The sequence below is a fragment of the Dermochelys coriacea genome, chromosome 5 (genome assembly GCF_009764565.3).
Source record: "Dermochelys coriacea isolate rDerCor1 chromosome 5, rDerCor1.pri.v4, whole genome shotgun sequence".
In the NCBI taxonomy this organism is placed as follows: Eukaryota; Metazoa; Chordata; order Testudines; family Dermochelyidae; genus Dermochelys; species Dermochelys coriacea.
In genome coordinates this window covers 126,153,023-126,180,763 of record NC_050072.1, presented here as the reverse complement: position 1 = coordinate 126,180,763, position 27,741 = coordinate 126,153,023, and the positions used below count along the sequence as shown (strand labels likewise).

The following is a 27,741-nucleotide window of genomic DNA, read 5'->3' as shown; positions in this document are numbered from 1 at the left end:
CCTCCTCATTCTTCAGAGGTAGTGGGGTCTAGTGGATAGAGCACTGACCTGGGATGTGGGAAACCTGGATTCTACTCCTCACTCTGCCGCTGGCCTGATAGGTGACCTTGGGCAAGCCATGCCCTGTGCCTCAGTTTCCTCCATCTGTATAATGGGGATAATGATACTACCTCCTTTGTAAAGCGCTTTGAGAGCTACTGATGTAAAGTGCTATAGGAGAGCGAGGGATTGTTGGGATGTTGTTTTTGAAGGACTAGCCTGCTCCAATACCTTCTAATGGGAGATCATCCAGCATAACTTCCTCGGCATATAAAGTAATAGCTGTTAATTTCTGCCCCTGCCTACCCAGGACTCCCTGTCTGTGCACAAGGGGTAGCGTCCAAACTCCTCATGTGTGTTTAGCCGCAGCCTGAAATCCTGCTTAGCTGAAGCCTGAACTGTGGTTTCCTGGTCCCCAAAAGAATGTCACAGGCCCACGTGGTCAGCTGATATTGGGCTGTTTTCCTTCTGCTGTTATTACTGCCACTTCCTACCGTGCTCTCGCTGCCTTCCTATAAATAACAAACACTTGACAAATAATTAAAAACAATTTAACACCCCCCCCACCTTGTTGCAGGGTGGGAGTGGGGGAGGGGGCCTTAGGAACCTTTCAAGAGCAGCAGTGTAATTAACATAGTCACTCCTTGGGGTTCTTATTCTATTACCTGGATTACGTTTGTTCAGCGAAGTGAAAGAAGAACTGGGACCATGGCAGCTTTTTAACTTCTGAATTGTTAAAATTAGCACAAAATTAACCCCCTCTTTACCCAGATTCACCTTCCTGGAAACAAGAACTGCAGCAGTTTAATAGCTGGCTCATGTTAGATCCCAGATTGTAGGGAAAACTTTTAGATTTAAGAGGCAAAAAGCCCCCATGGTTTATAATGGATAGTCAGGGACTCTATTAACAAAATAAAGGTTAATAGAGTTATTGATTGCACCCTGTATCTGCAAATGTTGGCCAGAAAACTGAACCAAGCTCCTATAGGGTGTGGAGTCACCTGTCATGGGAGCAACACCAGAGCAGAGATTGTGCAATACCTTGAGAATCACCACACTTCAATGAAAATTTTCACACACTGAAACGTCATCACAGCAACCTCATCTTAAAAGTAAGCATTATACTGGAGATGGGCTCATGCAAACGGGAGACCAGTTTTTAATCTGCCTTTCCAGGGCTTTCATACATGATCATCAATCTCCGACCTAACAGCAGTGAGCGGAAGTTCAGGGTGCATGTTGTGACTTGTGTCTCTCGTTCGGTAATTAGCAGCAATGTTTTAATGTACATAATGTGGTGTAAGTTTCACGGCAGGGGACCTGTTTGCCGGGGCATAAATCAAATCCTGTTATGTGTGTTCTCTCCTGGTGGGTGGGCTTGAGGTATAGAAGGCAAGGTGTATAAAGTTATAGAAGGCAACGTGACTTTCAGCACACAGTTTTCTTCTGGATTGTTCTATCCCCACGTGCAGTGACCTGTGTAGAACCTGGGACAGATGCTACAGGGACCTTCTCTGCCTCATATGGTCCAAATGAAGCTTGGGAACCTGAGGGGGACCATAACTGTTGCATCCACTGCTGTCTCTTCCGATAGCAAGATGCCACGTGAATCACAGCCGCTCTCCCTACGCTTGCTGCAGAAACAGCATGAGAGGAGGATTCTTCTCCTCAGTCCCCTTGCTCTCCCAGGGGCGAAAGATCAGGATTGTCAAACAATTTTGCCGTATCTTAGAGCTAGCCCCCTCTACGGGGACCCCCACAGATCCCTCAATGAAAGTGCAGACTAAAGAGACTTGTGAAACCACCCCTGCTCTGAAACCTTCCATGCCAGGGCTGCTAATTGGCCATCTCTGGCGTAAATGCTTGTGGTTCTTTTCCTCCATCATTATGGATATTGCACACCATGGCCATTATTTTCCCATGACATGATTCTATGTGTTGGCATCTGAAAACAAGACTGCAGAGAGAACGCACAGCAAGCAACCGTAGCCTCGTCTGCTTCGGTCTCTTCGCAGCTGCTACCCCAGGGCTTTTGACACAGGAGACGCATTTTCATGAAACAAAGGATGGTTCGGTAGTTGGGGCACCAGCCAGAGATCTGGGTTCAAGTTCTTGTTCTGCCACAGACTTGTGACCTTGGGCAAGTCATTTAACCTCTCTGTGCCTCAGTTTCCCACTGTAAAAAGGGGATACTAGCCCTGCTCCCATCCCAGGGTGTGGAAAGATAAATGCACTATAATGGGACCATATATGTACCACCAATGATAGATTCTTAAGGCCAGAAGGGATTATTATGACAGGCTAATCTGATCTTCTGCTCAACATGGGCCAGGGAATTGCACAAATACAAAAGCTGTTCCAACATGACTACGAATATGGTATTTCATTGCCTCTCCCAAAGCAGAGCTCTCAGATCTTCTCAGCATTTCTCTGGGCTGCTATGAGCCACCAGAGCGTATCCCTGGAGGGAAAAATCCCCAAATCAAAACGCTGCGTTAAGTGCATGCTGCTGCAGAGAACTGCTCATTATTAATGGATATTGATCTGCAGTCTCCATCCTCCCAAGAGGCAGAGTGACCCCTACTTGTTTTCTTGCCTTCAGAGCGGAAGGCTTTAGGCTCAGATCCTGCCAGGTTACACATGCGAGTAACTTTACTCACATTGAGTAATCTCCTAGGGTTAAGTGGGGCCGCTCGCATGTTGGCAGGACAGAGCCACTTCTCTTTTAACACAGGGGTCCCTGTGATGGCCTCAGAAGACTCTGCATTATTGGTGAAGGGTTACAAGCATCGCCCCGAGTGACCACTCCGTCCTTTGGTTAGAAGAACCATGCAAACAACTAAGGAGCGGCGGCACTGCACAGAGCTCTTCAGGTGGTAGCAGAAAGTTTGGTTCCTCTCCGTTTGTCTCCTACGGCTCACAAGACATCCTCAGAGGCTGGGCAAGTCCGGAAAGAAAAGCAGCCCAATGGAAGCATCCGCAAGATCTGAAGACCCAGCCTTGCAGTGACAGGGCTGGAGGGAGGAGGTACGTTGATAGACAAGCCGGTATTAGCAGTGCCCACTCCCATCTCTGGGATCTAAACTGAACAACAAACTCGCATCCCTTAACTGCCAAGAACAGACCATCAAGGGTTCCTCACTCCCAGAGCCCTGCTGTAAATACTTAGCAACATTTCCTCCAGCGCTCTGCTTCTTGGGTCAGGAACCAGGCCCTCCTCCACGTGGGTACAGCACCAGGCACACCACGCACAGGTAGCCACGCTGAGATTTGCCACAGCCTGCTTCGAGCCCACTGACCAGAGCGAGGTGGGAAAGTAGTGCAGTGGGTTTATCCTTTCGACTTCAAACACTTGAGGTTGGGCTCAGAGTTGATCCAGGTCTCAGTCTAGTCCTGAGGAAACATTTATCCATGTCAAAACTATCCCACACAGATAGCCGGTGCTTGGGATTCATGAGGGCGATGCAGATGACACCCCAGGATCCAGGATGCTGGGTTCTAGGTAATGAAAACAGGACCGTGCTGTGTGGCACGCACGGCAGACCTCGGCGTGGCCTCTCAGCCCCTTCATCGGACGCTCAGGGAAGAGGCTCCTGGAATTCATGGGGAGGTTTCACAGATGCTGCACGTACCTGTGCTATAGCACACTTAGCCCTTCAAGCTGTAAGTGCTCAGATGTAGCCTCAGGAGGTCTGGGTGCCACACGGGGCCTTGACGATCAAGGCTGTCTATAAACAGAAGAGTCAAAGGTTCCATCTCAGCCCTTTGCACCAGGGGAGGGAAGCATGGCCAGTGAGGCTTGCCTCTCCTGCCTCTCCAGGCACATTCCCCTGGCAGTGGGCAGGAAGGGGAGCCATGCACTGTGAGCTTGTCCATTGGAAGGAACATTTCATTTCCCATTTCCCATTCCAATGGAAGCCTCCATTTTTCATGTGCGCCTGTGACCAAAAGCTGCACTTGGGGTGTTTGTGTGCGTGCGCGTGGGGCTCATCCAGGCAGAAACACTCAACTTCCCCCCGCTCTCCACAGGCGTAGATAGCTCAGAACTAGGCATCATTCACGGAGATGTCCACTCCCACCTCCAGCACCCACATGTAACATGTTCAAATGAGCATCCTCCCGCTGCCCCTCACACTAGGGAGGAGGCTCCCCATTGCCATTAAAACCTAAGAACGGCCAGACTTATGGTCCATCCAGCTCAGTGTCCCGTCTTCTGGCACTGGACAATGCCGGATGGCCCAGAGGGAATGAACAGAATAGGCAATCAGCGAGTGATCTATTTTCTCTCATCCAGTCCCAGCTTCTGGCAGTCAGAGGTTTAGGGACCCCACAGAGCACAGGGTTGTATCCCTGACCACTTTGGCTAATAGCCATCGATGGACCCACCCTCCTCGAACTTATCTAGCTCTTTTTTGAACCCTATTATGCTTTTGGCCTTCACAACATCTCCTGGCAAGGAGTTCCACAGGTTGACTGTACGTTGTGGGAAGAAGTACTTCCTTCTGTTTGTTTTAAACCTGCTGCCTATACAAGTTCTGCCACCCCCAGAGTCACCTTACTAGTCTCCTTTGCCACGATGCCTACAGAATAGGGTTAGGCCACAGGTGTGCCGAGAGCACTGCCCACCATGCAGAGCAGAATGGTCTCATTGTTTCTTGTGGTCCCTCATCTATCTGTATCCACCTGTTGCCTCTTGTCTGCTGCAGAGATTGCCTGCTCTGTGGGGCCAGGACTGTCTGTTTGTACAGCACCTAGCCCAGTGGGGTCCTGCTCTGTGCCTGGGCTCTTAGGTGCTAACACACATAATAATTAGGAGAAATTCAGCTTTGGCAGCACTGCCAGAAACTCCCCTCACTTAGACCTAGCACATTAAGATCCTGGGATCTCTGGCTGTGAAGGCCACTTCCGAGAAGGAGCGAAAGCACTCCCTTGTCGAAAGAGAGATCTTTTCATTGCATCCCACTCACTCTTCCCCGTGACACCACAGAGCCATTAAACCCAGGGCATCAAAGCAAAGAGACAAACAAACCCAGACCTGCTTGGGTCCCAACTGCTGCACCCTGCTTAAAAGCTTCCCACGCACTCCAGAGACACCACTGCCACTGATAATTACCATCTGATGGCCTGTGACGAACCGCATCAGCCCGGGGCGGGTGGGCCTCTCAGCACTGTTAGAACTGTGACAACCCATCTGGCGGTGGCCGTGCCAGTCACCAGAGACACGCACCGTATCACTTGGAAACGGTCGTAAGGCGGCCAGGGTGGGAACAGCAGCAGCAACAGGCAGATTCCTGCAGCATTGGCTTGTGCTTTCAGCTGGCAACCCTGGGAAAGCCAACAGCTCGCACCGAGCGCCTTTGTCGTCACCTGGCTGCCTCTGGGGATAGGAGCACATGTACACAGAGAGCAGACAAAGAGTTTCGGTTTGCCTCCCTGGCTGCACCAAACCCACACCTGCTGATGGACAGCTCCCCCCTTGCCAGCCAGGAGCAAAAGGAAGAACCAGTGAGGGTGTGTCTATATGAACAGTTGGTGCGTGGCAGGCGAGTGTACTGTAGATGTACGGCCTGGCTTGCCACGCACTAACTGTCCATGTGGACCCTGCAGCATGCACTATACATTTCCTAGTGCCCACTGGCCTACTTCTGTTTCACAGCCAGCTAGATCAAAGCACGTGAGGGAACTGGTAGCACTCGGCAGCAGGGTCCACAAGGCCAGTTAGTGCTGGGTAGATTCACATGCCAGCTTGCCACGAATGACCTGTTCTTGTAGACGTGCCCTGGCACTCACCATTGAGGATCCCAGAGAACAAAGCATGAGGCAGCTATGCAGACCCAGCACAGCCTGGGATGTTTAAATCCCAGGCTATCTGTCACCTACAATCATGAAGTTACACTGAGGTCCCTATGACACCTGTCCTTTCTGAGGAGTTGCACCAATTTAACCTACCAATGGAAGGCGCTTCTCTGCCCCCATCACTGCAGTGTTGCGAGGCCTCACGCTCTTTACTGTATTTCTCCTTGCAGCACGCTGAGGGCAGGGCATGGCTGGTATCCCCACTGGACAGCTGGGACCTGAGGCACAGAGAGGCCAAGTGACTTGCTCAAGGTAACACAGGGAGCCTGTGGCAGAGCAGAGACTTGAACCCAGGTCTCCCGAGTCCTATGCTAGTGACCTGACCACTAGTCCATCCTGCCTCCTACTTGCACGCACTTCAGAACACTTTCCACTGCTCCACTAGACGGACTAAAGCCCTCAGCTGTACCAGCCAGTGCCCCAGCATCTCACTTCCTGGGAGCAGATTCACAACGGACCCTGCCTGTTTTGCAGTTCCAGGCAAGAGCACACGTGGGTCACGGGCAGTGGCCAACGGTGGCAGGCTAAGGCACAGCAACACGGCTCATTGACCACTGGTTACGATTTCAAACCATCCCCTTTGTGCTCTCTTGTGCTGCCCCCACACTCAGGAGGAGGCTCCATAACCATTTGTAAAACTACCCCCTCTCATCCTCCTTCAAACCCCTCCTTCGCTTGGACAGCTACCAAAAGCTTGGCAATGGTTTGGCTGCTGGTGTGCAGAGAGCGCTGCCCATCAGCCCGACCGGTATTGTCTCATAGGATGCTCATGCTCCCCCTCCGTCTGCAGCCACCTGTTGCCTCTTCTCTTCTGCTTCGATTGTCAGCTCTTTAGGGCAGGGCCCATCCTTTTGTTCTGTGGCTGTGCAGCGCCTGGCACAGCAGGGTCTTAGCCCACGGCTGGGCCGGTAGGTGCTATAATCACACAAATTGTAATAAACGACAACGGACGAGAAACCCAGCCCTCACGAGAGTCCACCCTGGGGTCGTCTTTGAAAAGATCAGACCAAGTTTCTTTCACAGTTACTCTGCCCATAGTCCCCCACTGAGGGCAGAACCGTTAACCCCGAGCTCAGGGCCAAGGGGCCAGCAGCTGCTGCGGTCTTGGAAGGCTGGAGCAGCTGGGATAAAGGGTCCCTCCTGAGTTCCAGCAGCTGGGCAGGGCCATGAGACCACCAGCCGGCATGCTGCCCAAGGGAGACTAATGGAGTGGGGAGGATTAAGGGAATGGGGCAGGTGTTGTCACTTGTGCGGCTCAAAGTATAGAAACTCAGCCCTCTGCCCAGGGGCATGTTGGGCCTGCAGTGGCCCCAGAAGAGCTGTTGCTAGCTGGGAGTCCATCACCACCTGTCTCTTTCCCCAGCAAAGCTGGCCAAGGCGTGGGAGATGCTGCGACCAGCAGAAGAACCTGCGCTCCAATAGTGACACCTACCTCTCTGCCCTGCTGCTTAACTCTCCAGCTGGCCGGTCTGCCCCCAAGCAGCCAAGAGTCACAGAGTGTCTCCTACATAGCCAGCTGCAGCCTGTGGAAGGGGACTGACATGTGCAGGCAGGAAAATCCCCTCTCTGTGCCTTCTGCCCTTGTTAAGTGAAAGCCTGCCTGGCCCAGCGAAACGTAGGGAGATTTTCAATAATATGACTGATGTGTCTGAGTATAGCTTGATATACCTCCAAAGCTGGAGCCCATGTCTGCAATTCACTGACACCGGGCTGGGAACCAGCCTGCAGAAAAGAGATCTTCCGAACTATGTTATGGACCGCCCCGGCAGCCTGCCATTCTCTGACTGACACCACCCACTGCTCAGAGACGTTGTGGGCTAACGGATAAAGCTAGGCCAGCCCTTCCCAATGGCCTTCCTTACTGACTTCACCCTGCGGGGGAGTCTTCTCTTCTCCATTGGCCGGGAGGGACTAAGGAAGCAGGATCAGGATGGCTCAGAAAACTTGGTGATCCTGAAGCCTGGGCTGTAGCACCAAGCGGTACAGTCCTCGTGGCAGCCCTGGGCTCATGCTTTATCGAGCAATCTTTGGCGTAGCTGAGCTTTAGAAGGTCGGCTCCGTGTTGCCAGCCTCCTGGGGGAGGAGTCGTTCGGCTATGGGCCTTTCCGCGAAGGGGCTGTAAGAGGCACTTCAGGCACTGCCCAGGGGATGGCATGAACCTGGCACAGTTCCTACTAACCCACTCTGACTGCCACCAGAACGGAGACAGCCTGTGCTTGGATACGTAACCTTATCAACCCCTTACACCATTGTCTGGGTTAAGTGCCAGGCTGACACAGGCGTGCCTTTAATTCTTCCCAAGAGGAGACTTCACACCTGCCCACACTTCCCACGTGACGCAGCCAGTACCCTGGGTTTACAGCTATGTGAGTGAAAGGATTAAATGATGTCCGTGAACATGCTGGCATGAGAAACGCTTCAGCTCCAGCATCCATCTGTAGCACGCTGGGGCAAAATGTGAGCTAGTTGGTTCAGGAAATACAACCCTTCGTTGTTCTGCGCTGGGAACCCAGCGTTCCCATCGATCCTAGCCACAAACGGCTGAGGTATCTCATCATTAATTGTATGAAGGCCCCAGCTGAGATTGGGGCCCGTTGCACTAAGCCTGGTACATGGTAAGGGAGACACCCTGGCTCCAGACAACTTACAGTCTAATAGACAAGGGCTGGGAGAAAGGAATGATTATCCTCGTGTTGCAGCTGGGAAATGAAGACTGAGTGCCTTGCCCCAGTCATACAGGGTATCTGTGGCAGACGCAAGAACAGAACTCAGCTTCTGAGCCCAACTCAAGTGCTCTCACCACAAGACCACCCTTCCTCCCATAGCATCTTAGTTCAGAGTTGGCGATTTCCCTACGCATTACCAAATGAGTGTAACCCAGCCTGAAACAGCACCGCTCTCTGTCCCCCTCTGGGGGCTAGCCCACGTGTAGAGATTTCTGACCATGCAACAGCCCTGGAGCTAAGAAAGCTGGCTCCTTTTAGCTCAGCTGGTAAAGTCTCTTGGTTTTACATCTAGATCTCCGGGGTTCAGTCCCCACTGCTTGACAACTCATCCTAGGGGTGTTACATGAGGAATGAGAAGAGTCTGCAGAACAAATATACAAAACAGTAAGGAAACAGACTGCCAAAGCCAGATGTTGGTCAGATTGGGAGCGACATTACTTTGAAGATCAGGAGCTATTTGAACTATGCCTGCATTGTTAATGTTTTTACATTTCAGAAGGTTGTAAACCAACACATACAAGAGCGGGAGTTTAAAAATATATCCCATCCTCCCCCACCTCCCCTCATCACAGCAGATCTCACTCCAATACCAAATATGATTTGGGGGTTCGGGGGTGCAAATGGTAATAAAATCTTATTTTTTCCAGAGCCTTGAGAAGGATCTAAAAGTCACGGGGCAAGAGTCTGACCTCAGTTCCACCCGAATAAATCCAGAATCGCTCCCATTGACTTCAGCGGAGTTGCACTGGGTTTTCACTGGGATCAGAAGCCAGCCTGGCAAGCTGAAACAGAAATGATTTCCCTAGGAAAAGGTGTCCGGTGCTCATTTGATCAGGCATCACACAGAGAAGAAATTACTCTTTCCACATTCTTTTTTCTCTCTACTCATTAAAAAAAAAAAAATCTGTCTCTTGAACTCCATTGACAAAGGTGAAGAAACTGGAATAAAATCCAGTCCCCATGTGAAAATCAGAAACGGCTTCTACCTTCCACTCTATCAGTCTGTTACCTTCTACAGGTGCACCGATTCTCATCCCACAAGAAAAACAACCCCTGGAACACAGGGAATAACATTTCCAAATCTCCCTAATAGGATTAGAGTCTATTTAGCATAGTTTAACCTCTGTGTTATTACGTCAGGCATTTATCTGATCACTGCTGATGGCCTTGTTTCAATCACTTTGGTACCAGAGGACAAGCCTTTTGGAAACAAAGGAAGCCACAGCTGTGATATCCTGTACTTCAAACTGGCTAATCATCACTGGTCCTCCAGCCCACGTCATTTAATTGAGAAGAAGCCAAGCAGCTGAGGATGAAAAGCTTCTGCTCATTATGTCACAGGGACAAGAAGGCTGCAAATTGCAGAGCAGGGGGTTATGAAGCTGTTAGCCTAATTGTGAGACTAGTTAATGTAGCCTCCTTATGGCTGTCAAAACCAACAGCCTGAAATCCAAACACACTTCTGTTTATTAAGGCCATCTGTTAAGGAGGCCATGGCAGATCTACGAAACGTCTGCACAGACACTCACTGCACACACAAACACACCCCTGTCCTGAGCCACTGCTCAAAGACGGCAGCCTTTGAAAAACAACAGCTGCTGGGTGTTGAACAGTAGTGGCATTTGTACGTGAATTGCCGTTCCCATAGATCCTGTTAGACCGCATACCCTTCAAAGGGCACGCGGAACTCTCTGGGGCAAGGAGAGAGACCGACAGTTGCTGATTTGTGCACCTGCCAAGACAACTATAACCTCATTGTTGTCCCCTGGGACCATGGGAGTTGTCTAAATGCACAGGTGCTGATTCTGGAGGGAGCCCAAATGCACGAGCGCTGATAACTGGCAGGGAAGAGCAGGGACACGATCCCTCTCCCCCACTGTTTATAATGTGGTTGTGCCATTGGCTGAATCTACAAACCAAAGCATCAGAAGGGAACTGGCCTCAGGCAGATAAGAGGACTCTCACTACAGACCCTATCACAATCAGCACGTGGATGAAGGGCAGCTGGCAAAAGCTGAGCCCAGGCCAGGCTGCAGGAAATGCCATGTAGAACTCAGCTCTCCCATAACATCCCCAAGTGTCAACGGCAACTGGCCTCAGCTCACTAAGTGGCTCCACAGCCTGGGAACCTCACCACTGCTACTGGATACCCAGCTGTGGTGAGGTCCCAATGGCAGCAGAAGCAGCAGCCACTTCAATCCCCGGCCAGCAACCTGTGCACCCTCCCATCAGACACAGACTTGGCCACAGTGAGCCACGCTGGTTATGTCCCGACTTGATTACTGCAGCTCGTATGTCGGAAAGAAGCCTCATGCCCTGGGAAGCTTCGCCTAGTAGAAAGTGGCCACCTATTCAAGCAACCAATGCCTCCATGAGCCCACCACTGGGTGCTGGCCCCCCACTGAACACAGCCCAGTTATATATTCAGTCTATTTTATTTTGGCTTTGCAACTAGCACCCTGGTTGGGATCCTCAGCCTGGTCCTATTGACTTCAATGGTGCTACATCAGTTCACGCCAGCTGAAGATCTGGCTCTGTATCTTTAACCCACTGACTGCACTGTATTCTAAGAGGATCTAGCTCTCTGGGCACCTTGGAAGGTTATCCAGCCATGCCCATTCTGGGCAGCACTGTTCATCTGCACTAGCCGCAAGGAACGGGCGAGCGTCTGGATCACAGCCCAGTGTTGAAACCATGTTCTTGTTTTCAGCACAAGACAAACCAGAGGGAGTTTTGCCCCTGGGAGCTGGTCAGGTTGCATGGGACAGTCAAGGTTATCAAGCAAGGATCCTACACTGGGCGAGTCCCTGAATGCCTGCATGGTTGTTCAATGAAAGCCAGAGCCTAGCCCTTAGCAGGCAACATGAGGTTTGTCTCCATGGTGGTCCCCAACAGGCCTGCAGGAACAAGGAGCAAAGACCATAGCTGCATTCTGGTCCCTGGAAACCTGTCCGGGCTGACAGATGCTCACGCTTCACCATGCTGAGGACTCATTAGCAAACAAAATCTACATTTAATGGCAGTTAAGATTCTGGCAGGATATGCTCCATCCACCCAAACTCTTAAATGCAGGGAAATCAGGAGTGAGGGCAAAAGACTCATACATTCCTTTCACATTCCTGTTGTCTACAATGCTGTCCATAATGTGCTCCGGCGCTCCATAAGTCTTCCACTTCCATCTCCAAGAGATACCCGGAATCAATACAGACGCCAACTTTAAACTCATGCTCCAACACCAGACCTTCACTGTGATCTCCTCTGCTTTTTCAGTATCCATTATATCAACAGATCAACACATCTGACTGTCATACCTTCTGCACGCGGGGGAAGTTATTCTGCCTTAATGCTGCTGTGGTCACTTGTCAGGTTTTGGGTTAGAGTATAGGGCTGATAAAGTTGTTCTTCTTGCTGAATTAATTCATCTTTCACCAGCCCACCTTGAACAATTCAAACCCTACTCACAGTTCATATTCCATGTCTTGGGTTTTGCCATTTCAGGAGATGTTTACAGAATAAAGGTTTAAAACACCTATGAAACTGAAAAGGTTAGAGTCACCCTTCGCTGTTTTATTGTCAATTATTAGGAGTAGCAGTATTGCACCAGCAGCTCCTCCGAGCCCCAGCCACAGATCTGGGCGTTATTGTGCTACATGCTGTACAAACAGTAAACAAAAAGACAGTCTCCTGCTGGGTCCAGCCCTTCCGTCACTCTCCAGCCGCCCCACTCACAAGGGCAGGAACTTCCTGTAGCCCTTTCTCTATACAATAAAGGGTAATGCTTTCTCCACCAGCTATGGGCTGGGCGCAGACCCTGTTGCACAGCATCAGAAGGGGGAGCGCTAAACAGACTTGGGATTCAGAAGCCTGTAGCATCAAACAATGATGCTTTAATCAAAGGACAAGAGCAGGGTTTGACTTACACTAAATAGAACTGGTCAGAAAACAGGGTCGTTCCCCACACCCTGGAAAATTGTTTTTTCTGACTTCTGCAAAAAACTGAAATCCAAAATATTATGGCTGATCATTGAAATATTTTATTTGGAAATGCTGTTGCAGTGTCTCACAGGAGCTGTATTCTGGGTGATTCATGCTCCTATTCTCCTCTATGGACATCTCCCATGATGCACCATGGTTTCCCCTCTTGACATGGGGAGTGGTGCATCATGGCAGTGGCATGTCCAGAGTGGGAGATGAAGTCCCGCTGGGGAGCCAGACCAATATCTGAGAATGGGAACATGAGATACCCAAACTACAATTCCCATGGGACACTGCAGCAGCATAGCCAAATCCAGATATTTTGGTTTCTAGCTGAAATCCAAAAGCTTTTCTGGGCGTGGGGGGGTTGACCCCCCTCAAAAAAAATCACAATTTTCTGTGGAAAGCAGCCATGTTACATGAAAACTTTAATTTACTTGAAAGCTCAATTTCCATAAATCCAGTTCTGATGGAAAATTTTCAGCTGGACTGAATGCTAAATCTCTCCAATTAAAGGGGTTTTGAATCATTTGAGCAAGCATAAGGGGGATGCGAAACAGATGGCTCTAGCGTCCAGTTCTGCAGCCCTTACTCAGGCAAAACTCCAAGTCCCTCATTTTGCTGAGTAAAGATTACAGGATTGGTGCCTAGAGACAACCCTGTGCATATAGATTACAGTGCATGTGTAACTACAGTAAAGAGATTCCAGAATCTCCAGGCCATCCTTGCCTCCGCACAGTTGTTTAAGGACTGATACAGGTTTTATTTTTACTAGTCCACCCCGGGGCTCTGACAGACAGGCAAGCTGAGATCTTTCCATCTCATGTTTCTCCACCATGAACCCAGGCTGAAGGGCGGCCTCAGAGACACCGGTGTAACCTGTCTAGCCTTGGATGGATTTGCACGCGTCACCGGCAACATGAACTGAAGGCAATGGGGCTGCACAGGTGTAGCAGGAGACCTAGCCTGCCATGCCGAACCTCTCCCACGTTGAAGCGGGGGGGGGGGGGGGGGGGTCCCAGCTTCACTTTCAGCGCTCACGGCCAATTTGTGGGGCTGCCAGCTAGAAAGACACCTTTTTGACTTGCAAACCTAGGAAATCAGATATAGCAATTCATGACCATTTATAGCGAACCCCACCACGCCATTTAGGTAAGGGCATTTATAGGGCAGCACCACACTTCATACTCACATTTACTTGGAGACCCCCCCCCCCATGAATTCACTGTGCATGAAAAGCTAGACTGTTACAGATCCCTGCACAGAACGGTCACACACTTGCAGACAGCGAAACATGCACACGTTACTACAGCAGACTGTCCCCAAATACTGAATTACTGAGCGTGAACTGGCTGAAAGCTGGAGTCCAAGGTCAAACTGGAAATGAGGCACAAACTTATTTATTTTAAAAAACAGGGAGGGTAACTAATAGAGCCCTACCAAATTCAGGACGCATTTTTCATGGCCATGGCCCATGAAATCTGGTGCCCCGCTGTGAAATTTGGTCTTTTGTGTACTTTTACCCCATACTAAACCAATTTCATGGAAGAGACCAGAGTTTCTCATATTCAGTGTCCTGACCCAAAAGGGAGTTGCAGGGGGTCACAAGGTTATATTAGGGAGGATTGTGGTGTTGCCACCCTTACTTCTGTGCTGCCTTCAGAGCTGGGCGGCCGGAGAGTAGCAGCTGCTGACTAAAGGCCCAGCTCTGCAGGCAACAGCACAGAAGTACTAACTTCTTACATCCTTACTTCTGAGCTGCAGCTGGCGGGGGCTCTGCCTTCAGAGCTGCCGCTGGGCCACCGCTCTTCCGCTGCCCAGCGGCAGTGCAGAAGTAAGGGTAGCAGTACTGCAAACCCCCCTACAATAACCTTGTGTCCCCCTCCCACAACTCCTTTTTGGGTTAGGACCCCTACAATTACAACATGGGGAGATTTCAGATTTAAATAGCTGAAATCATGAAATTTACTATTTTTAAAACCCTATGACCATGAAATTGACCAAAATGGATTGTGAATTTGATAGGGCCCTAGTAATTAACCATTTGAACAACCCACAGACTCACCTAGGGATGTGATGGATTCTCCATCACTTGGTACCTTTCAATCAAGACTGTTCATCTGGGCTTTTTGCAGGAATCTATTAGGTGAAATTCTCTGTTCTGTTCTAATGCAAGAGGTCATAAGACTCATGTCTGGCCTTAAAAGTCTACAGAACTAGAAGTGGAAATGTGAAAAGCACAGTATAAACCCAGAGAAAAAGTCTTTACAACTGATGGGATAGAAGAGAGACTGACAGCATTTGAAAAGTGCATCTCTTTCTCAAAGTCTCAGTGAAATTAAATTAAACTGAATTAGCCTATTCCAGTCCCAGTTTGTCTGCACGTACCTCCTAGCCTTTGCTCTGCTTTTCATATGTCTGACCCATCCCATCAGACTTTTCACTCTGACACAACAGAGTCAAGACTTGAGGTATTTAATGACTAAAGTAGTTTTACAATACAAGGCTAGGGACACAGTGTGCTAAGAATTCTGGCACCGAGTAATCACTTCAGCAAAAGCCACATCCTAGACTAGCTAATATATTTAGACCCCAAAGAGAACACGAGAAGGGATGACTTGAGAATAGCTGCACTCAGGGCCCATTACAGACAAAATGGAGAAAATTATAAACAAAATGGTCAAGGTGGGGGGAGAAGAGGGGAATCAATAAGTTTCCTTCTAAATAGCTTTCACTTCTAAAAATATCCCGGTGTGCAAATGTGATGGAAACCTGAATTCCTGCAACAATATCTGTCTGGACAAGAACAGTGAGTGTACAGTACAGAGCATTCTGGAGTTTTTCCCCTTCCTAACTCATCTTTCCTTAATAACATTCCTTGCCGAGACTAGCAATCTTCCCTGACTGCAGTTGGTTCTCTCTCTCATGCCTCCCTTGCATAATACAGCAATGCCAGGCAGCACCTGCTCAGTACAGGGTCTATCAGCAGGATTTCCAGGCCACTTTCCACTTGTGCAGCACAAATAGACGCTATGCAAAGCCCCACTCATTTCTACCGCCCTGTGTGTGTTGGTAGAGGCCCTGATCCTGCATGCACTTTCACACATGAGTAGCTTTATTCACGTGAGTAGTCCTGTTCAGTTTCAGAGGATTAGTAAATTTGCTCACATGCATGAGTGTTTACAGGATTGGGGGCATACATCGTAACAGGTTCCACCAGGCCTCAGAGATTTTGATCTTTTGCTGGGATTTCACTGAGTGGGAAAATTATGCCTGTTGTAATTTCTCACCACACAAACTCTTATCAAATGTAATTGCTTGTCAACAAGAAAAGCAAACATGGCAAGGAAAACTAAACACACCTGAAAAGCATCGTCATTGCAGTTCCATGCAGAACCATTTCACGGACAGTCTCCTGGCTCCTCTGGAACTTTTAAAATGTCACCCTCTTTTCAGCATTACGGTATGTCATTTTCAAACCCTGCATTTACACTCCTCTTGCTAGAAGATTGCTTAGTAAGAATTCCAGCAGATAGTTTGCTAGAATCCCTGGAGTGCATAATCCTGGACAAATTCAACAGTATGCAACTTGGAACCATTACCTAGACCCCGACTTGCCAGAGGCTGAAACATGCAGGACGGGGCGTCCCTACCAGCCAGCTCCAGGTGAGAAGTTCAGCTTCCCCCAGGTCTGGTGGCTCCTGCTCAAGGGCACCTCTCTCTGATAAGGTGTAAATTGTTTTTACATGTTGAGAATAATTAGGCACTGGAACAATGTACCAAGGGCCAAGGTGGATTCTCCACCACTGACCATTTTAAAATCAAGGCTGGAAGTTTTTCTAACAGACCTGCTGTGGGAATGATTGTGGGGCAGTTCCCCGGCCTGCGTTCTACAGGTGCTCAGACTAGATGATTGCCCAGGTTCCAAGGCCAGAAGGGACCAATGAATATTGGCCTCTGGTGGACACAGTTTGTGATTGTGCAATCTGACCTTTCCCCACCAGCCCAAACGTCCTGTGGCTGCTAGAAGGTCTTCTGCCTTCTTTCACCCCCCACCCTTTCCAGACCCTCCCAGCTCATGTGAGAATGGATGCATCCTCTCCTTTTCTCCCAGCCTCCTTGCTGCTGGGACACTGGGTGTGGAGACATCCATTCTTAGCTTGAGTCTTCCCCACACACCTACAAATCCCTCTATTGTCTGCCTCTGCTCATCACTTTACCACAGGATCCTGGTCAGTTTCCAGAGGTGCTAAGTGCAGGGGTTAACCGGCTCTGAGTCAGGTTAACAGTTTCACAGTGGGGCTGCTGGCTAGGGAAAGGGAATGTGGAGGAGGCATTAGTCCCCATTTGTACAGCCACCACGGATGTCAATGAAGACGTTATGTAAGTGAAGACTGCAGCATCAGGACCCCTCTCTTTTTAGCACAGAAGCCTTTTCACAGGGATTGGAACCTGCTTCCAGGGAAGGGGCAGAGCCGTGGAGGGAGAGAACCTCTTGCCGAGGCATTGCCCTTCTGCTAACTCCAGAAGGAGGCGCTGCCACAGAGGAGGTGATTAAGAAGCTCTGGCTCCTCACCTCAAGCTGCAGCAGCTCATGCTATCCCCAATTCAATCCCCAGGCTGTAACCACAAGCACGAATATACCAGGATCAGGCCCTCCGTCAGCAATTGCCAGAGAGCTTTCCTTCTCGGTGCAGTGAGCCCCCATCCCCAACAAGGGAGTCATGGACCAGTGGCCGTCAGGAAGCAGTGCTGAGCCATACGCAACTGCCTCTCATGATTCCCCCAAGACCCCTGCCCATTCCGTGTGCATGGGAAGGGAGATGCAAACCCCGCTACTCAAGGGGAACCTCCGGGAGGTTTTTATCGCCATCACAAACTGAACAGATACCACCATCCCCATTATAGAGCTGTGTCTTTGCTAACCATTGCGACTCAAGTACTATAAACCTTATTCATGACCATTCCTGCAGACCTCACCTTCCCGCTGCACTTTCTTTAACCCGCAGGGAGTCTCACGCCTGGAGCCAACAATCATCCCAGCTGAGGTGGTCTAGTCTAGCAATCTTCAGTCCAGAGCACACATCATCCAAATGCCAACAGTCACTCCAACCTCCACGTACAAGAACTTGCAGAGATTTTTCTCCTTCTCCTATTTTCCCTTTAAATCATGTAAGTCCCTCTCCTGGAGTTCGTTGTTCTCTTGTAGGCTTTTCCCTAGGCAGGACTCAGTGTGGCCCAGTGACATCAGAGAGAAATCATGCCAGAAGCCATCTAACTCAAAGCACTTCACTGAAAAGAAAGCTTCTCACATTCAAGGTCAATAACATTTCACTCAGACACAGCAGAAGGAGGCTGCTGTGCAGCCAGGGGCTATTTTTGGATGAGACGCGACAATGGGACATCAGATCAAAACCCAAATATCTGGGAATGTTGGACTCTTGTTAGACAGTTGGATCTTACTGCAAAATCTTAGTCTTTACCCTTTCACTGTTTGTGGGGCTCAGAGAGGTTAAGGCCAGAAGACCCCACCGGATCATCCAGCCACCAACACCTGCACACTAAACCCAAGAAACAAAATTAGACCAAAGTCATACAGCCCCACGGATTCTAGACTATTATGTGCCACAAACAAGAGACTAGGAGGGTCTGAGGTGCACCTGTGCTCAAGGCCCTGCCATGGCAGGGAAATTAGGTGAGATATACTGAGATAATCCTAGCAAGTGACCCGCACCCCATTCTTCAGAGGAAGGTGAAAAAAACCCAATCTAACCCCAGAGAAAATTCCTGCCCGACCACATATATGTTGATCAGTTAGACCCTGGAAACCAGCCAAGCACCTGAGAGACAGAGAATGTTTGGTGCCCCCTCAAATCCCTGTCCTGCCCTGTCCAGTGTCCCATCTCCAGTCACAATGCTTCAGAGGAAGGACACAGACCCCCTGTCCTCAGGCCGCAGAATACGCCGAGAGCAAAAAAAAGTTCCTGCAGGTGCCTATCTGAAGCCCTAAAGCATGAGATTTTCAGAACATAATACACAACCTAGCAGAGGGCCCCTAAGCTGCCAAGCCCTACCTGCACCATCATAAGCAGCCCTGTCATACATCCCATTCATAAATGCATCCAGCTTTCTCCAATCCAAAGCTCACTAATATGGGGGGGGGGTGTTCTTTCTCCTGACTTACAGAAGCTTGGTGTAGCAGGATTAGCAAAGCAATTTGCTAGATGTTTTTCAAGAAGCCTTAGCAGGTTTTGCTCAGAATTGACAGAAGCGACTCCAAAATGCCTTCCATAGCCAGAAATAATCACTTTGGAAACTCTAAATACATACATAAGCCACCATTTATCCACTGGAACGCTGAATACAACCGTCTCCCTCTTTGAAACCAGCCTCCTGCATGTCAGGAGTGGTTGTTTGCCAAGATGCTGAAACAGACTAGGTCAATACATGAGGAGATCATTGTAATAAGCAGGAGGGAGGGATCTACAGCGAAATAGGGTCTGAACAGAAACTGGGTAGGAGTGAACTCTAGAAGTTTCACAAGATGCAAGAGCCTAACAAGCAATATGGGCCCCACTACTCAGGCAATAGTTCTCCGCTCTTGTCCAAATTATGGGTCCTCTGATTTCAATGGGAGTTAGGTGCATAAATACCTTTGGGCCCCTCAGGATTGGGCCCTGTGTACTGTCTGCACAGTGATTACACACAGTCTGCTACTTACAAACAGACCTCTTCGGAGGGGAAATAACTTTTTTTCAGCAGCTCTCTCTCACATTGGCATGAGTCCGATATGAGGCGGCTAGTGGAGACGCTGCTCTACGGGAAGAGAGTCCCTGTAGGAAGATTGATACATCCCATTGCAGTCCTGCTGAACGCTGGCAAAAGAGGGTCTGGATTATTGCATTGTCCCGGAGCCAGAAGCGGGCTGCGCTGGAGAAAGCGAGACAGGCACCTTATCCTTTCCCATCCTGTGCCTAAGCGCACAGCCAGCCCGATGCTGCCACCAAGCTCCTTAGGGGGGTAAAAGCCCCCATTTGGGAATAGGGTTAGAGCCGCATGGTCACCTCGAGGAGTTGCCCCCGGCCCTGTCTCCGAGGGCAGAAGCGGGCCCCGAGAAGGGGAGTAAAGAATCAGGCGGAAAGGCAGGGGGCCATCGAGGCAGACGGTCTGTTTGATCTGGTCACCCAGGGGAGTCTGGAGGAGGGACACCAACCCCGGGGGGGGGGAACGCGTCACGCTTCACCCACTGCCTCCCCCAGAGGCCGAAGGACCGGCCAGCCCACCCCGGCACTGCCCTTGGGGCGTCTCGCTGGGCTCTTCTTGCCCCCGGCTTCGGGCGGGCCGGAGGACAAGGACCGCGCCGGGCACCGGAGCCACCTTCCCACGCGAATCACGGGAGCCGGGATCGCCCCCAGCGCGCGTGGCGCAGCTCGCCCCGGCTGATCCAAGCCCCCTGCCCGGCAAGCCGGGCGCCCCCCCCAGCCAGCCCCCATCCGCTCGCCGCGCAGGGCGCCGCCTTACCTGGGGGCCGGGAGCGCTGCGGCGAGCGGAGCCTGCGGGCAGCGGCGGCGGGGCAGGTGCTGCCTGTGCCCCGGGCAGGCGGAGCTCGGACCGGGGGCGGGGCTCCCGGCGGGCCCCGCCCGTCCCCCGCCCAGCCTGGCACAGCCCCCCCCCGACCGGAGAACCCCCCACCCGCTCCCCTGCCCCGGGACAGCCCCCCCGTCCCCCTCGCTCCCTCCCGACTGGAGAACCCCCCACCCCGCTCCCCCGCCTCTGGACAGCCCCCCCGACCCCCCCCCGCTCTCCCGCCCCGGGACAGCCACCCCGGCCCCCCCCCGCTCCCTCCCGCCTGGAGAACCCCCCACCCCGCTCCCCTGCCCTGGGACAGCCCCTCCCGGACCCCCCGCTCCCTCCCGACTGGAGAACCCCCCACCCCGCCCCGGGACAGCCCCCCCCGCTCCCTCCCGACTGGAGAACCCCCCACCCCGCTCCCCTGCCCCAGGACAGCCCCCCCCGCTCCCTCCCGCCTGGAGAACCCCCCACCCCGCTCCCCCGCCTCGGGACAGCCCCCCCGGCCCTCCCCGCTCCCTCCCGACTGGAGAACCCCCACCCCGCCCCGACCCGCCCCGGGACAGCCCCCCCGCTCCCTCCCGACTGGAGAACCCCCCCCGCTCCCCCGCCTCTGGACAGCCCCCCCAACCTCCCCCGCTCCGGGACGACCCCCCGCTCCCTCCCGACTGGAGAACCCCCCACCCGCTCCCCTGCCCCGGGACAGCCCCTCCCGGACCCCCGCTCCCTCCCGACTGGAGAACCCCCCACCCCGCCCCGGGACAGCCCCCCGCTCCCTCCCGACTGGAGAACCCCCCACCCCGCTCCCCCGCCTCTAGACAGCCCCCCCGACCTCCCCCGCTCTCCCGCCCCGGGACAGCCCCCCCGGCCCCCCCCGCTCCCTCCCGCCTGGAGAACCCCCCACCCCGCTCCCCTGCCCCGGGACAGCCCCCCCCGGACCCCCGCTCCCTCCCGACTGGAGAACCCCCCACCCCGTCCCGGGACAGCCCCCCCCCCACTCCCTCCCGACTGGAGAACCCCCCACCCCGCTCCCCCGCCTCTGGACAGCCCTCCCGACCCCCCCCCGCTCCCCTGCCCCGGGACGACCCCCCCGCTCCCTCACGACTGGAGAACACCCCACCCCGCTCCCCCACCCCGCGACAGCCCCCCAGCCCCAAGCCCCCCAGTCTGGTACAGTCCCCCCACCGCACCCTGTTCCCTCCCACCTGGAGTCCCCCCAAACCCTTCTCCCCCACTCTGGGACAGCCCCCTCAGCCTCACACAGCCCCCCCCCCGGCTACACCCCGTTCCCTCCCGCCTGGAGCCCCCAACCGCGCTTTCCCAACCGGGACAGCGCCCCCAGCCTGGTAGAGCCCCAGCCTGGGATTGGGACACCCTCCTCCCCGGCAGTCTTCCAACCCAGATGTCGTCCCTTCCCCAGCCTGGGAGTGGGACAGCCCCCCAGGGCAGCCTCCCAACCCGGGTCCTCCCCCCAGCCTGGGGAGGTCTCCCCAACCTCCCTAGGGCACATCCCTGGCCGGTCCCAAACCTGCTATCCTGAGCCTGGGGCAGCCACCCCCTCCCTAAACCCATCCCCCCCAGCTGGGTCAGCGCCTACCCCGCTCCCTGAGCCTGGGGCAGTCCGAACAGCCCCCAAGCTGTGAGCCAGGCTCACCCAGTCCCAACTCCAACTTCCCAGGGCAGGCCCCCTTCCCCCCACAAGCCTGGGGCAGCTGGGTGCCTCCCCCATCCCATGCCCCCAAGCCTGGTCCCCAACCTGACCCTTCCCCAAGCTTAGCACAGCCACACCCCCACAAAACCCAACTCCTCTGTAAGCCTGGGGCACCCTCCTACGCCTTCCCCATGCTCCTTCCAACTCAGATCCCACCAGAGCCTGGGGTACCCTCCTATCTCCCCTACCCAGACCACTCTCTGAGCCTGGGTCAACCTCCTATCCCCCCCCCCCATGCTCCTTCCAACCCAGACCCCCACCCCAGAGCCTGGAGCACCCTCCTATCACCCAACCCTAATTTCTCATCAACCCCTCTCTGCTCCCCATCCTTCCCTGGGTGTAGTGCAGCCAACTGCCCCCCCACTCCATACTGACCCCCACACCCCTCCTGCTCCTAGGAACCCTAAACTTTTACTCCCCTTCCCCTTGCAGCTGCCACCCCAGTCCTGGGCTCCTCTGACATCCACAGCCCCTCACCTTTACCCCAAACTCTCACCTGCTCTTGAGCCTTCCCTCTGTCCCCCCAGCCCCTGGGCAGTGCCAGCCTTGCCAGCCCTTGCAGTTTTATCACAAATCTCCCATTGTTTGGTAATTTCTGTAAAGCCCCAGCTGCTGGAGTCCTGGGGATCTCAGCTGTCACTTATACAAAAGTCATTCCCCCCCCCCCCCGGTTGGGGTGAAAACCTCAGATATGTGACCCAGGCACCCTGGAAAGGCCCAGGACCTGGAAGAAAACAACCAGAAAGATAATTAACCCCCCACCCCCCCATGATTTTTAAGCAAATCTCATGATGTTTGAGAGTTGGGGCTGGCAAAGCCGCAGCGACGCCCAGTGCCCTTTTCCCCTCCGCCCCCTTTCACCGACTCCCCCTACATTCCTCTCCTCCCTTGCCCCACAGCTCCCTGCTGCAAAGGGTGCCCCCTACCCCATGTAAGTCATGCCAATCTTCTTACCTATCTCACCCTCCAGGGCTGCTGTCTCATTCGCTGTCCCCTTCCCCATCATCCCCTTTTCCTCCTATTCAGCCCCCTCCCTTACCTCTTCCCACCTCCCTGACCTTCCCAGACCTCTGTGGGCTTGTGCCAGCCCATTTCTGAGGTGATTTCCTCCCCTCCCCCCATTTCCCTGCAGAGCTCTTGCTTCCTGGCTGGTTGGATGAGGCAGGGCTGGGTTCACTTGTAACTACATACATGTTAGACACCAGCCCCTGTGCTTGCCCCCCCCACTGGTCATCTACAGCAGTGGGAGATAGTTATCAAAAGTGCAACAGAAGTTACATCCCTTCAGGGACATTTCATTTTGTCTACATGGGGCAATTGGCCAGCATAACTTTTCTGGAATAACTAGCCTGCTAGGGCTATTCCAGAAAAATTCCCCAGGTGGATGCGCTTTTCTGGACTAGCTGTAGCACTTTAACTTCACAGCAGCCTTATTCCAGAATAACTTCCTCATGTAGACAAGCTCAAAGGCCCTGGTCCTGAGAGCCGGTCCTGCAGCAAGCCCCCGTGAAGTCAACAGGAGGCTCCCCCTGTGGAACAAGATGTTTAAGGAACGTGGCCCTTGGCATGGAAACACTTAGGTGAGCCAACTCACTTCCATGGCAGGGCACTGGCATTTACTTAAAAAGAGAAAATAAAAAAAGATTGGACCTTTTCATATAAAGAGCTATTTTAAGAAAGCAGAGAACAAAAAGGCAGCCAGAAAGGGAGAAAGAAGGAATGGGAGGTTAAGGAAAGGCGAATGGTATCTCAATTTTCATCTGCCAGGGAGCAATCAAAGTTTTCTAAAGTCTTCTCAATTTTATCAGAGGTCCCTCTTCTCCAAAACATTACTGTAACCATGGAGGGCTTCTGCCCCCACCCATGGCCAAGTATATGCTGGCACACCCAGTCTCCTTTGGCCTGTCTACACTGCAATTAGACACCCGCAGCCAGCCTGTGCCAGCTGTCTCGGGCTGTAGACGGGGCAGGCTGCAGCCCGAGCTCTGGAACCCTGGCACCTTGCAGGGTTCTAGAGTCCAGGTGCCAGCCCAAACATCTACACCACAGGTAAACAGCCCCTTAGCCCGAGCCTGAGTCAACTGGCACAGACCAGCCCCGGGTGTCCAACTGCAGCATAGACAGACCCTTTCCAAGCAGGTTTATTCTCTTTCACCCGGTAAGAGAACGACATGGCTGCAGTGCTGCAAGCATGGAACTGCCCTTGCTCTGTGCCCTCAGGGGTCTCTGGCACCTGCTCCTGGCAGCTTGCCAGTTCTAGGCAGCTCTGCTCCGTTCCTTGAGCAGTAACCCCAGTGCTGCCACCCTGGCCCTTTGCTCCAGGGGCTCACCATAGGCATTAACTCCATTCCACCAGGGCCCACCTGCCCCATCCCTCTCTCCCTTTGCCTGGCCTCTAGCAGCCCCTTATAGGCCCAAATGTAGCCCAGCCCCTTTTAATTGGCTGTATTAGGCTCACCTGCTCTCTGATGCAGGCAAGCTGGGCCCTGTAGGGACCTGCTCCCCTGTGACATTTACCTGCTCTTTAGCTAGCAGGCTAGCCAAATGGCTGTGCCAAGCTTCTACCCCTGGAGGCTGTCTGCTCTGCCATCTAAGCCATGTAAGGTTAAGGCCCAATCTTGCAGCAAGGATTGTCATTCCCTTCGGGTGTGTCTCGACTGCAGCTGGAATGAGCAGCCCAGCCCGGGTAGACAGGCTCATGCTAGCAGGGCTAATCATAGCAATGTAGACATTCCACCTCGGGCTGGAGTTTGGGCTCTGCCACCTAGGGGTCAGGTGGGCTTGAGTGCTTGGTATCTGCCCATGCTAGACTGTCCACATTGCTAGTTTTGGCACCAGCCCCGCCAACACAAGTCTGTGTGCCTGGGCTGGGAGGCCTGCTCTCAGCTGCAGAGCAGACACACCCTTGGCCTAGCTCTTTCAAAAGGGAAAGGTGTCAGTTTCAACTCTGGAAAATCAGTATTTTGTACAGAAAGCTGAATTCTAAGGATGAGGTGCAGGGATCTGGGAAATGAGACTGTGACAGGTTGTTGGGGGATGGCAAAGTGGGAAATAATAACCTTATGTTCATAATCATTTCAACCCCCTTCACCTCGGAAGACTTGGAAGCAGTTTCTGGAATGGCATATTCATCTCTCTTTAAACTGCTTTGACTTTCTGGCCTACATGATGGAGTGATTGATGGGAACAGGAGAAGAAATGGGCTAAAAAAGAAATCCTTGATTAAAGGATCACCTGTAGCTGCCTTTGGCAGGTTTAACTGACAGACTGTTTTAGTCCAAGGTAGTCTATAGGTCTAGGTATTCACTAGGTAAGACACAGATATAAGTTAAGGCAGTAATGGAATGAAATTGAACAATAGGCCTGTAAAACAATAGCTTAGTTAAACAAGGGGTAAGCCTTGCCATAAGCAGCTAACCAGGAGCAGCCCTAGATCATAAGATGCCACATGATAAAACACTAGAATGAGTAAACTGCTGCCAGGTAACCACAACATGCTAGTTTATGCTAGCCGGGGTTACTTTAAGTTAGGAACATCCGCAGCTGTCTGACCACAAAAGTGCCATGGTAACTAATTGATGTATATGCTAATCAACTTGAGGCAAACGGACTAGTAACCTATGGGAGAAGGGCAGCCCCACATTAGTAGGATGAGGAAATACAAATAAGGAAGAGGGGAGAAACCCCTACTGCACATGCATTAGGCATAGTAGCATCAGTGTAACATGTGACAAAAGTTGTACCCCAGCCTGTGTGCTGTGGGGAGATGTAACTCTTGAGAGACGCCAGGCTGCCAACCCCTGGAGGTGGTGATGATGAAGATGATGAGGAAGACAATGCTTCTGGTGTGAGCATATGGATGCTCAGATGCACATTCTGTCTGATCCCCCATCCCCCTGGCTGGACTGGACTGTTTGTAAATTTGCTAAGTGTGTTAAAACTATTCCAAATACAGAAGATTTTTCATAAGTGTGAGTCTTGCAGCTGTGCACGTTGGGGTTCCTCTTGGAACTTCAATTTTAATAATATTGGGCCTGATCCTGGGACCAGAACCTATCAAACCTCACCGTGTTAACTGGGTTATTCCTAAGTAATCAATATAATTAATACACAATCAATAGATCAGGCAACACTAATAATGTCGGGATGATAGTGCACTCCTCCTGGCATAGGCACTTGTCTAAGTGTTTGCGGGATCGGGGCCTTGATGCAGGAATCAGCAGGTGAAATCTTCTGGCCTGTGCTATGCAGGGTCAGATGAGACGGTCAGCATGGTGCCTTGCCTTCAGACCTTAGAATCTATGAGTGGGGGACAAAACATGGACCTACAGCCTCCAAGGTGGCTGTCCTTGCCCCCCCTCCATACATGGTCTATGCCAAGATGTAGAGAATGCACAGACACTCCTGCACGGCTCTTCAACCTCTGTTTTAAGCTCCTGACATCTGCCCTTCGGCGAGAATAAACATGGAGTTAAAGCTCAACATTAGCAGTTCGAATGAAGGTGTCCAACTGCATCCCTGCTGGTGCTGAGTAGGGTTTTCAGCCCAGTTAAGCTAGGTCCACTGAGCTACCTTGACTGGTAAAGCACCTTTTCCTCTAGTCTAGATGAGGTCCAAGTTGTGTTGCAAACCCCCAGAGGTTAGCCAATATTCAGAGCCTTGTACAGTTGTTTCCATTTGGAGGAGAAATCAGGGATATGAGACAAGTATATTCTTGGTGTTGAGTCTGGCTTGTTTACAAAGAATGTGCACACAGCTCTGTTCCTCTTAACGCAGCAGAAACAAACAGCAGGAGGCAGTTTCCTGGCTCAAAAATCCCCACATCTGCTGCATAAGCTCTGTGCCCAAGAAGCCCTGTCTCTCTGCTTCCTCTCAGAGTCATGCTCACAACTCCTGCCGGCGGTCTGCCCCTCCCCTCCCCCCCCATTGCACAATCTGAAACCAATCTCCTAGCCTTTGCCTTTGCCACCAAGGAAACCCCTCAATCCACACAGCTTAGCTTTGATCTGTCACGCATCCTTGGTTTGGGTAGACACCCCAGTTATCTGCAGCTGTCTTTGTTCCATAAAGGGCCTTGGTTGCTCCTTCTATTGAGGCGGAAAGTGCTTGGCACATCCACTGGCTTTGCAGCTGAGACCGCCCGGCTGGCAGCTATCAGCATCTTTCAGCATAACACCGTCAAGAAAACTATTACAATCTTTCATGGGACTGAGTCCCCGGTGTCCTGCATCTTGTGCAGCCATTGACCCCAGTGCAAAGTGCGGGTCTCACCGCAGGAACTCCAATGGGCAGGATGTTGCACTCCACTGCACTGGGGCGGACGATGGCCCAAGGAAACCTGACCCACAGCCTCCAGTTTCCTCCCTCCCTCCCTCTCTCTGTTTTTTAAATGAATAACATTTGTCAGGGTGCAAAAGCACTGAGGTTTGTTTAAAATGTGCTGGGTGACAATCTGCAGCCTTTTGTTTAGCATGTCACGAAGAGAAGACAATTGCCTAGCAAGGCAGCTATTGGCTTTTCTATTTTGTGCCTCTGTTTTCATCCTTCCAGGCTCACTAACCACGGGGTGTCTACACTGTGCACCCCTCTCCCTTCACCTGCTAACCCTCCCCTGATCCTTCCTGGAGATGGCTGCACCCAGATGAGCTGTTTCCTGTAATATGGTACTCATGGGCCTGTCCCGAGAGGTGCTGAGCGCTTTCTACCCCAACTGAAATGAGAGCCGAGGGGGACCTTCCACCAGTGCTCCTGGGAGGGGCCCTTCCCACCCCACCATCACTGCTGCCCCACCCCCACCCCACAATGTGAGTGGATGTGGGAAGGGCTCCCTCCCCTCCTTCTGCCCAGAGAGCAGCTGCTGCAGTG

General features: G+C 52.2%; 1 protein-coding gene across 8 annotated transcripts in view; it reads right to left on the bottom strand.

Annotated features, from left to right (window-relative positions):
• FRMPD1 (FERM and PDZ domain containing 1) overlaps positions 1 to 20,191 on the bottom strand; it is a 63,055-nt gene extending 42,864 nt beyond the window's left edge. For 2 of the 8 annotated variants that reach the window (XM_038403784.2, XM_038403791.2), the window contains exons 1-2: positions 20,118 to 20,170; positions 19,318 to 19,526 (exon numbers count right to left, since the gene is read on the bottom strand). The gene's annotated coding sequence lies outside the window, so the exon portion shown is untranslated. Of the gene's footprint in view, positions 1 to 2,900; positions 2,913 to 17,576; positions 17,681 to 19,317; positions 19,688 to 20,117 lie in introns of those variants that run through there. The other 6 variants (XM_038403785.2, XM_038403793.2, XM_038403788.2 and 3 more) reach the window with 6 other exon arrangements.
• Positions 20,192 to 27,741: the final 7,550 nt, after the last annotated feature.